Genomic DNA, 13,598 nt, shown 5'->3' on the forward strand with positions numbered 1-13,598 from the left:
CGGGCAAATACACGAGCCTCCATCAATGGTGATTGTCTTGTTCCAATGCACAAGACATCTTTCGGTCAGTCTGTTTTCTCTGCAAAGGGGGAAAAACTGTGGAACCTCTTGCCCACTAGTCTAAAACTAGAGACTAGCAGCACTTTTAACAGAGAACTTAAACAACGGCTCAAATCAAATCAACAGTGCTCACAAATAATTTACAACTGGTGTATTGTTTGATCATGCTGCCTTTGTTTTACTCTACGTATCCTATATATATATATTTGACTTATTATATTGCTGCTCTGTACTCCATTGTATACTGCATTTTTACTCTTTTAATTGTCAGTTTTTATCAGTATTTGATCTTGTTTTTGTTTTGACTTGTTTATTTTGTTGTTTTTAAAAGCCTCCTGTGGACAGGTGTTGTAAACTAGCATTTATGCTAATACACTGAAAACATTGCATCTGGTTCGTCCAATGTCATTGTCATGTCCATACACAAATAAAATAAAATCAATCAATCAATCAATCTATGTAAAATACTATAACAATATAAAAAAAACACAAATATTTGTGAATGCTAAACTGGCACAAATTAACATACATTGTTGCACTGATAAACATACATTTTAATATGAAAGTATTTTGGTGCACAGAAGAACTACTAATCCAAAGTGCAGCCAGAGCAGTACTAATGCAATGTGAAAGGGGTAAATCAATGCATACCATGAATGCATTACCCTCTGACCCCCTCTGGAGTGTGGTAACTTGAGAGGGGATATGTGAAAAGAGTAGACATATTTCAATGTAGCCTTTTGCAATTGACTAATAAAAAAACTTAGTATTCAGATCGACTTTTACGTTTATTTAATAGTTGTATGAAGCATTGGAGCAAGTTTTCTCAAACATAGTCTGGTTTTCCTCATCATCTTCCTCATCATCATCTCCAACCTGAGATGATTTTGCACCCCCAGATCCTTTGCAGGTACCACATGCAACAGAGCACTCAATGCCATGCTTCTTGCATATGCACTTTTGGTTGTTACAGTCCGTCTTGCATGTGCATCAGATGACCCATAAGAGTATCTGTGGAGGTGTTGGTGGGACAGTTTTGATATGGACAAGCACCCCACAATCCCTATTTGTGAGGAGGAGTTTGTTTATCTATTGTTCCCTTCCATTGTTGGACGGACGCTGACTGTGATACTTTGCTCCTGCTGATGTAGGTGGCGGACCCAGTAGCTATACTATACATGAGAAGGTTATAGAGGCCAGCTTCTCACAAAAGGGCTTAAAACAAACTGGTTTCTAATTTCTGGAGGGGAGCTCCTTTCCTATTGAGCACAGCGTTTGTTGTGTGGCAAACTCCATTGCTTTCTGTTCTATGAGCCAATCAGCATCACTTGTGGCATGGTACGTCTGACGGCTCCTTTTCTGTTGGTGACCACTGAGCATGTTGATGAACAGCTGCTTGTTTATTTGATTGGAAAGGAACTTGTTTTTCTTCAAGGTAACCAGCATGTTCTCACCTATGACGTCGTCTGCTTTGTCTTTGTATGTATATTGTTGTGGAATTGAAATATCAACCTTTAAAAGATGAGAATTTAGTCAATTAATACCAGATGACACAATGTTTAAATACAAAAATAGAACAGATCTTTAATGTTTGCAAACATGGGTCAAGACTCAAGACACAATCAAGCAATGGGATTGAAATGAAATGACCAACGATAGGCGGTCATACAGAGAGTTTATAGTGGAATCTAATTACGCACGAACATTCCAGACTACGTACAAGATTCTCCTCAGTCAGATATATTGTTAGTTATCTTACAGACATAGTTCTCAGGAGCCATCTGGGTCAAAAAATACACTCCTTACGCAGTTTGAGTATCTCAGAACATAACTCAGAACATAACAACCTTCACCATAAGGTCAGGTCAGAACTTTTGTTGATTAACTTACGTTTATTTAGAGTCAAGATGGCACTAGTCCTTATAAACACATAATTATTATGACTGTAATAAACATTTCCACAACAATATCAATGTGTCCAGGCGATGCGCATAACAAGTGCTCCACCATCGAGCATACTAAATATGACCTTACCCTCCTGGAAGGTCAGGTGTGTGGAGCGCCCAAATGGCATCTGCTAATAGTGGCTTATGTGGCTGTCGAAGCAGTAAGAAGGTCTCAAACAGGGCTAGAGGAGGATTGCACAGTTCATACTTAACATGGATCCCAGTTCTTGTGAACCTTTTGCAGCAATTATGTGTCGCTTGAAAAGTAGGTGAAGATCCACCTGCACTGCTTCACAATCGATCTTCACTGAGGATCTTTGTACTGATGGTGATCACCCGACCCCTCTTCTTGAATGTGTTCTCAGCAGTAGTTTGTCCATCCATGCTAACCAAAATGGTGTTTCTGATGGCTTTTGCCATTGAAAGGTGCGAGACACTGCACAAGCTTGGATCCAAGCAGTAATTGTGTCTTTCTAAGATTTTTTTTCTACATTAGATTTGGAGAGACAGAGTTAACATGGGGCAAAGAGGGGAAGACATGCAGAGAACTTAACCAGGCTGAATTTGAACCCGGGTCTTCTGCGGCATAACCACTGTGCCATGAGCACCCCCTGTAATTGTGTCTTTCTTGGAGATAGTTCGGAACTGTGTGCGTTGTTAACTTCAGCACAAACTGGCATGGAGTGAAGCCATGTCAGATGTTGCAGCCATGTCATACCTTGCAATCTTGTGATGCCACCACTGGTTTTCATACTGTCATTAGAACCTGCTCAAGATCAATGGACATGCCAGCCCATAGGCGATCACTCCACATGGAATCCCCCTACAGATCTCTGGTTAATATCTGGATGGTGCTAATGGACCTTGCACATCCTCTGCACACAGGCCTGCCCACACAATTGGCTGGGCCCCTGAAAACCTGTTTGTAGACTCAGGAAAATTATAGAGTAACTAGCCTGTCCTGTTTATAAGAATGTAGAAGAACTACAAAAGGTACCCAACCTGTTTTTTCATGGGGTCCAAATACTTTTCACAACCACACCCAGACACAAGTAGCAGGTAGGCCTAGATGTGTTTTCCGTGAGCAGGATCGACTCAGGAAATATAATCCAGACAAAACTGTTTAATATCAAAACCCAATCTTGTCACCATTTGGCACACAAAGGGTTTATAGGATGGATTATGTTTGAAACAGCTACACTCCGCTGTGCTCAATCTGAAACATTTTGAACATTTCTGCTTTTCTTTCAAAGGTTTTTTTATTAAATGTTCGTAACAGAAATTGTAGCACAATTAGTACAAATTTTTTTCCCCCTTTTTTTCCCGAACATACCCCACCCACATCCCACCCTCACACCCAACAACACGAAATATACACTTCGAGAAACAGAAATAAACAATCAATATGAAAAAAAAAAAAAAAAAAAAACACAAAGAAATCAAATTAAATCAAATAAAAAGGGGGGGGGAGAGCTACTCTTCTATAGTTATTGTTTTTTTAAAATAATTTAGGAAGGGGCGCCAAATTCGGTCAAATTTATTCTCGGATCCCTGGGTAGTGTAACGTATTTTCTCTAAATTCATACATGCCATAATGTCTCGAATCCAATGCGAGTGGGAAGGGGGAGCAGGATCTTTCCACTTGAGTAGGATAGCCCTGCGAGCAAGTAGTGAGGTGAAGGCCAGTACTCTCAGCTTCACTTTAGGTAAGCCCGGATTTGGTGCAATGCCAAAAATTGCAGTGAAAGGGTTCGGCTTAATTTGATGCTGAAGTACTTCAGAAATTGTTTGAAAAACTGATGTCCAGAACTCAGTCAAGGTGGGACACAACCAGTACATGTGAAAGAGTGATGCCGGTGCGCTCTTACAGCTATCACAGGTCGGGTCTACATCGGGGAACATACGGGCTAATTTAGTTTTAGATATGTGGATACGATGTACTACTTTAAATTGCACAAGAGCATGTCGGGCGCACATGGAGGTAGAGTGTATCCGATCCAGGACTGAATCCCACATGTGATCTGTGAAGGCAGAACCTAGGTCTTGCTCCCACAGGGTTCTTATAGCTGCTAATGAGGGGCTATGCAACTTCGAAATTAGGTTGAAAAACACAGAAATTGAGCCTTTTAATGTGGGGTTTACAGAAAGAAACAAATCGACATGATTGGCTGGCGGTTTATAAGGGAATTGGGGAATTAACTTCTGCGTAAAATGCCTGATTTGCAGAAATCGGAAAAAATTTGTCTTTTCGATACCAAAGTTTTTTGTCAATTGAGAAAAACTAGCAAATAGATCATTAATAAATAAATCACCGATGCATTTTAAGCCTTTTTTATGCCAGATCTTGAATGCACCATCCACCGTCGAGGGAGTAAACAAGTGATTAGCTGCAATTGGGCTGAAAAGTGAAAAATTCTGCATTCCAAAATTCTTCCTAAATTGGGTCCAGATTCGAAGGGAGTGCTTAATCACGGGACTACTGTTGGGAATAGCCGAAGAGAGTGGAAGTGCGGCACTTAAGAGGGCAGATAGAGACAATGGGCTAACAGCGCTCGACTCCATTGTTACCCAGACTGGGGCTGAGTCGTCAAGGTGAAAATGCACCCAGTACACTAAAGAACGGATATTAGCAGCCCAGTAATAGTATTGGAAATTAGGGAGGGCCATTCCACCTGTTTGTTTGGGTCTTTGAAGAAAAGCTTTCCGTAACCGAGGGTGTTTACCATTCCAAATATAATTTATCATTAAAGAGTCAAGGGCCTGAAAAAAGGATTTGGGGAGAAAGATGGGGAGACATTGGAATAGATATAGGAACTTTGGGAGTAATGTCATTTTAATTGAGTTTATTCTACCTATGAGAGAGAAGGCCAGAGGAGACCACTTCGATAATATTTGCTTCGCCTGATCCAATAATTTGAGGAAGTTCGATTTAAATAGGTTTTTAAAATTTCTGGTAAAACATACCCCAAGGTAACTCAGATGATCTGTCACCACTTTGAGTGGGAGAGCTGTATAATCAAGTTTAAGAGCTTCTTTATTAATCGGAAAGAGTTCGCTCTTACTCAAGTTAAGTTTATAGCCAGAAAACTGACTAAAGACCTCCAACACAGAAAGTGCCTCCGGTAAAGAGGTGGCTGGCTTGGCGACAAACAAAAGTAAGTCATCGGCGTATAATGATACCTTATGTTCACTTCCTCCTCTCCATATCCCCTGAATCTGTTTGTTACCGCGAATGGCAATCGCAAGTGGTTCGATTGCAATAGCAAAAAGGAGCGGGCTCAAAGGACAACCCTGCCGGGTCCCACGGTGCAGATCAAAACTACTTGAGTAACGGCTGTTTGTTAATACTGAGGCAGAAGGGCATGCATATAATAATTTAACCCAAGAAGTGAAAACAGGACCCAAACCGAATTTTTCAAGGGTGAAAAACAAATAATTCCATTCTACTCTATCAAATGCTTTTTCAGCATCCATAGAAGCGAGGCATTCTGATTCAATATGTCTGGGGGAATATAAAATGTTCATTAGCCGGCGGATATTATAAAATGATTGCCGTCCCTTTATAAACCCAGTTTGGTCGGGGGATATGATAGAGGGGAGAGCATCCTCCAATCTGTGGGCGAGAATTTTAGCAAGTATCTTCACATCCGTATTTAATAGTGAAATTGGTCGGTATGATGCACAATCTAGAGGATCTTTATCCTTTTTTAACAACAGGGAAATACAGGCCTGGTAGAACGAAGGCGGGAGTTTACCTGAGTCAAATGAGTCTGAGAATACTGAACATAAAAAAGGCGACAATTCGGCTGAAAATTTCTTAAAAAAGTCAGATGGAAGTCCGTCTGGACCAGGAGATTTGCCTGATTGCATAGATGTTATTGCTGCAATAATTTCCTTCTGAGTAATAGGTGCCTCAAGGCTATGTCTCCGGTCTTGAGAGAGGGAAGGCATGTTTAGGTTACTGAAAAAGGTTTCCATCACCGTTACGTCTACTGTACAATCAGAACTATACAAATTTGAATAGAATGTTTTGAACTTTTCGTTTATCAATTTCTGATCTGATGTTGTACACCCACTGTCTGTCCGTATTCCAGGGATGAGTTGCTTCGCTCTAAATCCGCGCAGTTGATTGGCCAGGAGTTTACCAATCTTGTCACCATGCTCGTAAAAAGTACTTCTGCTCCTAAGCAACTGGTCAGCAACTTGACGAGAGGAAAGAAGGTTGAATTCTGTCTGAAGTTTTAAACGTTCTTTGTAAAGTTCAGGTGAAGGTGAATTAGCATATTGTCTGTCTATGTTCAGAATCTGATCAGCTATTTCAGTTTGTTTCTGTTTTGTACACTTATTTTTGTATGCTGCAAAAGATATAATTTCACCTCTCAAATAGGCTTTCAGGGCTTCCCAAATTGTTGCATTGGACACATCTGGTGTTTTATTTATACTCAAAAAAGTTTTAATATGTGTTGAGATGTGTGAAAGAAAACTCTCATCTGTGAGCAACAATGGATCCAGTCTCCACTGCCTTCTTGTATACTCAACGTCAGAGAAAGCCAGTTGAAGGAGCAGAGGAGCATGATCTGAGATCACAATACTTTCATAACTGCATGACTTTAGGTCTGGCATCAATGAGTTATCGACAAAAAAATAATCAATTCGGGTGTAAGTGTGGTGGACATGTGAAAAGAATGAGTATTCTCTTCCTGTGGGGTATAAAAACCTGTATGGATCAGAGAGGCTATAATCAGCAAGAAATGATTTGATATAACCTGCAGATCTGCTAAGAGTGGCAGGTTTGGGGGAAGAGCGGTCTAAGACTGGATCTAGATAACAATTAAAATCCCCACCAAGAATAAGAGAATGGGAATTGAGATCAGGGAGTTGAGAAAAAAATCTCTTAAAGAATTCTACATCATCAACGTTAGGCGCGTAGACGTTGGCCAAGATGACTGATTTATTGTAAAGTTTGCCTGAAACAATAATAAAACGTCCATTTTTATCTGATATAATGTTTGAGGACTCAAAAGGAATATTACTATCAATAAGGATAGCTGTGCCCCTGGCCTTAGCCCTGAAATTAGAATGAAAAAATTGTCCACGCCAGCATTTACTTAGTCGCCCATGGTCAGAGTCATGTAAATGGGTTTCTTGAAGGAAAACTATTCCAGCCCTGAGCCGTTTTAGGTGGGTTAAGACCTTACCCCTTTTCACTTGGTGATTTAGCCCCTTGACATTCCAACTAATTAAATTAAGATTGCCGTTCATCTAGCTCAGTTGTAGTGAGAATAAAAAGAGTTGCTCCGATAAGAAAAAGAGTAGCAAAATATACAGAGGAGAAGAAAACACACAAAAAACAGCTAAACCCCCAGTTAACACCAACCCATCCCTCCCAGAACCCACCCCATGTATTGCTCTGAACAGCAAACCCCAAAAGACCCTTACTAGTCTCACAACGTACAATTAACTTCTAATATCAATTAGGTAACCCTGCAGCTTAAACATACTCATGAACTGAACAGAACACACAATGAGCAATGTACAGGTTCAGCTTGCCACACTTGTTATGGCTCCAAGGACTTTTTCCATTTAGGAGCAGTAATCATTCAAAACTTATCCTCTTAAGATTCCAACAACACAGGATCAGAAAGATAAATAAAAATAAAAATAAGCCTGGCATGAGACAGAAACCCCTCAGCACCAGTCACAACAAGGCCCTTGTGGTTAAATGTAGGCTATGTGAATTTAACAGGCATAGGCCTCATGACAGTTAGGCTGTATTTCAGTCAAACGTGTTTGTGCAATATGAGGCATTGAGTCAAATGATCAAACACAGTCAGTGAGCCAGGCATTATGATACTTATCCCCTATCCCCTGTCGGCTGAGACTATTCTCTGAGCATATCGGTGTGCTTCATTTGGGTCGGTGAAGACGGTGTCAGTGCCATCGTATGTGACACGGAGCTTGGCCGGGTATAGGAGCCCAAAACGAACTCCTTGTACATCTCTTAGGATCGCCCTCGTCTTGGAGAAAAGAGCTCTCTGTTTGACGACCTCGGCGGGGTAATCCTGGAAGATCCTTATCTGCTGTCCCTGGTATGATAGGTTCCTATCCTTCGCCACTTTACGCAGTATTTCCTCCAGTACATGGCAGTGGTGTACCCGCAGGATCAGGTGGCGTGGTGGTCCGTGGTCGTCCGGTCGGGTCCTAAGCGCCCTGTGTGCTCGGTCAAGTGTGGGCTTTTCGTCCAGAGCGAGAGTATCTTTGAGTAGCTGCGCAGTGAAATCACGCACACTTTGTCCATGTTCCGCTCCCTCTTTTACCCCGGCTATTCTCAAATTTTGACGTTTTGAGCGTCCCTCTAAGTCCAGACACTTTTCCGACAGTTTTGACACCAAGCTAGAAAGGCGTTCCACTTCTGCGTTTAAGCTGTCTGTAGCGTCGGAGCTAGTAGTAGCCGCTAGCTCTAGCTCTTGTATCGTCTTGCTGTTAGAGAGGGAGGTAGCTTGAATGGCTCCTAGCTTACCGTTGAAATCCGACTCCAGTCGTAATATTTCCCCTCTCAGGGTCGTGGTTACGTCTTCAATGCGAGAGTCTATTTTAGCACATATATCCTGCTTCATTGTGGAGAGTTCTCGGCGGAGGGTTTTAATAGCTTGCAGAACCGGCGTTTGGTCCGTTTGTTCCTCGTCTGCGGGGCTCTCCGGCTCAGGGGAGCTCGGGGCTTCTGCGCGGCCTTCATCTCCGTCTTTCTTTGATTTCTTTTTGTTTGGCATAGTGAACTCTTTCCCGTTAACGATTGTATCGTTAATTTTTCGGTCTCTCGGGTATATTACTGTAGTAGTTATAAGCGAATTCTGTTCAGTTTTTGGTATTATTTGTTCGGAAGAGTGCAGAGCAACCTAAAAGTGCGTCCTATCCCTCCATAGCGCTACCGGAAGTCAACATTTCTGCTTTTCTACTGCTTTTTAAATGGCCCTAAGCAGAGCCGCAGCTCTGTGTAAACACCCAACTTTGAATAGATATTGAATAGTTTGCAATGTGGCGAGGCTATGAAAGCTGTTTGTGATGCTTTAGATATCGGCACTAGCAACGCACGTGGACATGTTTTTTTCTTTCTCATTTCCTGTAAGCGTTGGATCTCATGACGTTTTTCAAGTTAATTCAAAGAGTTCTTCATACTTGAGGATTGGTATCTGGGCTGGGCCCCTGAAGACCTCCAGTCAATGCCCCCCCAACCCTCCCTCCCCCTTACCCATGCTTTACTCGTATCAATGCGTGTTAGTGCGCTAATCCCTCAATAAACACATACATGTATTTGTAGAGAGAATAACTATCTTATCAACCAGGGACTTGCAGGGACAGTTGGGGGAGCAAGGGCTTATTATTTTACAATAGTAGCACGTACATTTCTGACTTAGCCCAGCATACCAATTTATTTTGAATACCCACTCACACAATTGTTTAACAGATCAGCAGATCTCTACAAAATAATCAGTTCACACAGAGACATTGTTCTTCTTTAGTATCCACTAAAGCAATCTAAAAGTTTTTTCACAATTTGCACGTTTTCTATGCTACTAGTTTCTGGTATAAGATACATTTACACTAATTGACTGCGCCAAATATTGCACTCTTTTGTATTTCTGCACATGACAATAAATCATTTGAAATATTTTGGTGGTATTGTTGAAATAAATAACGCTTAAGAATTAACATCAACAACAAATTCACACAAAAAAGAAAAAAAGGCGGTTCTCTACATGAATAACCAAACCAACCTACCCTTCAAAACTATAAAGTTGGCCTATATTTGGTTGCAACATTTAGGCTTAGTTCATTCTGCTCTCATCACTGCAAAATTACTGAAAACATTACTGAAATCATTACAAAAAAGTTCTTAATCTTTGAACACAAATCTGTTCCTTCAGTTATTTCCAACTTCTTTGTGCCTTGTATCTTTCTTTGCATTAAGAATTTTTTAAGGTCTATTTTCATTTTTTATTTTTAGAAACAATACAGAAAGCAGGACCTTGGTGGTTACAATGATTAAAACAGGATGATGCTGCTCGTCAGCTTCATTGTGGTAGGACCCGGCTGGTTGGTTGATTGGCCAGGTTTCTGAAAAACTGGTCAGACCTGGCTGGCCGTGTCAACCTGAAGACTTATGTCAAAGCCTTTAGAAGTTATTGTCCCCAAAGGGAAATTATTTTTCACAAAAATGTACTTCATGGGAAGAGATCATTTAAACCTGTTTGTAGACTCAGGACAATGACAGAATAACTAGCCTGTCCTGTTTATAAGAATGTAGAAGAACTACAAAAGGTACCCAATCTGTTTTTTCATGGGGTCCAAATACTTTTCACAACCACACCCAGACACAAGTAGCTTTTCTACTGCTTTTTAAATGGCCTTAAGCGGAGCCGCGGCTCTGTGTAAACACCCAACTTTGAATAGATATTGACATAAATGTGGCCCAAGTGGCTGGGCCCTTGAAAGCTTTCACACTTTCTACCCCTTATAGTCTGCACATACTGTAGATGTGAGCTGATTTTGTGTAGAGATTATGCCCTGATACTGCCATGAAAGGAAGCATTTCTGATATTGTTTCAAGGTGAAGTTCCCAATTCTCAGAAACTTGCAAAATATGTCTACCAATGGATTTTAAGGATTCAGTTATGCATTTGAGAAGTCATCTTATTCTGAGAATCACATCAGAATGGCAAGCCTTCTCTGCAGACATGGCTCTATCAGCTTTGCATAGATTGCAGCAACTTAATAAGAATGCATGGATCAAACGAGCGCTTGTTTTAGTCAATTTTCGGAGAATAGGCTAGTGTAGTTTCACGCTAGTGACTCACGTCAGCACTACTCGCCGTCGCGCAATGACGTCGGTTAGGAAAAGTGGAGTCGAATTCATTTGAAAGAGTGCTGTCTTTTCCTATGTTCGATAGGAAGCACCTCTCATCTTTCCTTAACCCCGATGACGTTTAGGGGTTAAGGTATAGGAAAGGAGGCTTATAGGTTAGGAGATTGGACTATTCGGATTGGCCCCAGGACTTAGTTTAGTTTAAGTTTATTTAAAGGGACATTGCATATTAATAGACATTTACATGTAAATATACAGGATTGTAGCAAGTGCTAATTTGCATCCTTTGTCCCTTGATTGGTCGACACCAATCACATGAAACAAACATATGCGTGTACTCATAAATAAAAACAGACAATCAGACAACAGACATAAAAAAAATAAAATAAAAAAAATAAATAAAAAAATGCAACCGACAGAACAAGTGAGTAAAAACAAGTATTCAAATAATGTTAAAAAATAAAATTAAAATAAAATAAAATTAAAATCTATGATAGATTGTGTGAACAGTTTTGAGATTCCAGCAGCCATACTTTAAGACATTTTTTAAAAGAGCCAAGAGTGGGAAGCTCACGTAGAGCAGCGGGTAGTGTGTTCCAGGTATGAGTTGCACGGTATGAAAATACAGCCTGTCCAAAGGCACTTTTTCTAAAAGGAACAATACAGTCACCTCGAGAAGTTGCCCTGGTGGATCTACTTTCATTTTTTTGTATAAACATTTGCAATGGTGCTGGGGCGAGTCTGTTGAGAATTTTAAAAACCAGGGTGCAGTCTGCATACTTGATCATGTTTTGCCAACTCAGTAAATCGAGCTTCTTTAAGATATTGCAGTGGTGATAGGTTTTCGGTTTTTTATCTAAAATCTTAATGGCTTGTTTGTATACTGTTTCCACAGATGTTAACGTGGTCTTGCATGCCAATGCCCAGCTTGTCATGCAGTATGTCATATGAGGTATAATCATTGAATTAAAATATAGTTTTGCTGAATCAAATGGCATATTTTCTCTAATGTATCTGAAGTTGGATAAATTAAATTTCATTCTGTTTACTGTTTTTTTTACTTGTTGTTTAAAATTTAATTGTGAATCGATAACAACACCTAAATACTTGAATTCCTGGACCACTGTAAGTTTTTGGCCCTGTATTGATACCATGGAATCTGTATTTTTGTCACAGGCCTTCTTTGAGAAAAACATGCAGACTGTTTTAGTTAGGTTAAGAACCAGTTGGGAGCGCTCTAGATATTCTGAAACACTGTCCATTGCAGCTGTCAGTTTGTGAGCGGCTTGCTCTGTATTTTTTGCATGAACATAGGTTGCGTTCCGAATCGCATACTCTTTCTTTTTTCTATTCTACATACTACATCCGACGATAAAAAATAATCTAATTAGGATGCAGTAGGCATACTGTTGGGACATACTTTACTCTCTTATTTCATCATAACATTGCGCCTTGATCTTGCCTCTTGGGTTGCGTTCCGAATCGCATACTCTTTCTTTTTTCTATTCTACATACTACATCTGACGATAAAAATAATCCAGTTAGGATGCAGTAGGCATACTATTGGGACATACTTTACTCTCTTATTTCATCATAACATTGCGCCTTGATCTTGCCTCTTGCTTTTATATCCGTCGCATCCGATCGCATCCCCGTTTGTTTTCATATGGAGGCTTCGTCGATGTGACGTCACTTCACGTGCGCACTGGACTGTGGGTCAGAATCGCCCAAATAGGATGCACTTTTCAACACTAACAATCTTGACCGCATGAAGTAGGACATCTGGGTACTTCTAACCATCCTAAATCTGGCCACAAGAATCAGGACATCCTAAATCTTTTTTCTACAAACTATATAGTAGAAAGTATGCGATTCGGAACGCAACCTTGCTTTTATATCCGTCGCATCCCCGTTTGTTTTCATATGGAGGCTTCGTCGATGTGACGTCACTTCACGTGCGCATTGTATTGTGGGTAAGAATCGCCCAAATAGGATGCAGTTTTCAACACTAACAATCTTGGCCGGATAAAGTAGGACATCCGGGTACTTCTAACCATCCTAAATCTGGCCACAAGAATCGGGACATCCTAAATCTTTTTTCTACAAACTATATAGTAGAAAGTATACGATTCGGAACGCAACCTTGGTCTCAGACTAACTAAGCCAAACTTAAGCCATATGCATGAAAGTGACCTAAACGTCCCAGTTTAACTAGTCCACATTAAGGCCTACTCCTGGCTTAATCTAGGCCATGTCTGTGAAACTGGCCCTTGGTGTTTTATTTTAATTTAGTTAAATATTTCAACACAAAATATTTGGATTTCTCATCTTGACCAAAAGGCCAGTTTGATATCCATGAGCAGCTGAATAGACCTGGGTAGGAAATGGAATAACGTTATACAGTACAAATTGAATATTGTGTGTGTGTGTGTGTGTGTGTGTGTGTGTGTGTGTGTGTGTGTGTGTGTGTGTGTGTGTGTGTGTGTGTGTGTGTGTGTGTGTGTGTGTGTGTGTGTGTCTGCGTGTCTGCGTGCATGCGTGTAACAACTCTGCCTATTTTGTAAATTACAGCCAATTTGAGCTTTATTTATCAAATCATTTCTAAATTAGTTTTCCACACACAGATGCCTGAACTGTGGCAGCTGAATAGAGCAAGTTTCCAAGAGACTTGTTTTTGTTTTTTTCACTTTTATTTTCCATTCACATTCATGAACATGAATGTTTAGATA

This window comes from Ammodytes marinus (genome assembly GCF_949987685.1).
Source record: "Ammodytes marinus genome assembly, chromosome: 23".
NCBI classification, from domain to species: domain Eukaryota; kingdom Metazoa; phylum Chordata; class Actinopteri; order Uranoscopiformes; family Ammodytidae; genus Ammodytes; species Ammodytes marinus.